At 47.6% G+C, this 393-nt stretch overlaps 1 protein-coding gene across 2 annotated transcripts in view; it reads right to left on the reverse strand.

The window, feature by feature from the left end:
* The window catches only part of LOC113207102 (uncharacterized), an 18,925-nt gene that overhangs the window by 1,184 nt on the left and 17,348 nt on the right, over positions 1-393 (reverse strand). The gene's annotated exons all lie outside the window — the stretch shown is intronic.

Raw genomic sequence — 393 nt, forward strand, 5'->3', positions numbered from 1 at the left:
GCGTAACAGGCTTCGCGATATCTCACGAAACACTGTTACGCTGCGACGCGCCTTGCGCACATATAGCTAGGCCTGCGGCGCTGACACCCGAGACGGGGTAGTAGAAGTGTACATACAATTTGTCGAAATGAAGTCTTTTTAACGATTTAAGCGACCATTTGATCATTTTCACCTCGATTTGTCAAGAAATGCCCCTTAGCACCTAAACGGTACAAGATAGAGCCAAACGGACGAAATTTTCGGCCGTAGGTCTCTACTTTGACGGTTTACCCTTTAGGAACCCTTATAAAAGTATTTGATTACAAGGTAGATGTACGCCAGACCACGTCTCGCGTAACAGGCTTCGCGATATCTCACGAAACACTGTTACGCTGCGACGCGCCTGGCATACAT

Source organism: Frankliniella occidentalis, unplaced genomic scaffold (assembly GCF_000697945.3).
Source record: "Frankliniella occidentalis isolate FOCC.00 unplaced genomic scaffold, Focc_3.1 Scaffold65, whole genome shotgun sequence".
Taxonomy (NCBI): domain Eukaryota; kingdom Metazoa; phylum Arthropoda; class Insecta; order Thysanoptera; family Thripidae; genus Frankliniella; species Frankliniella occidentalis.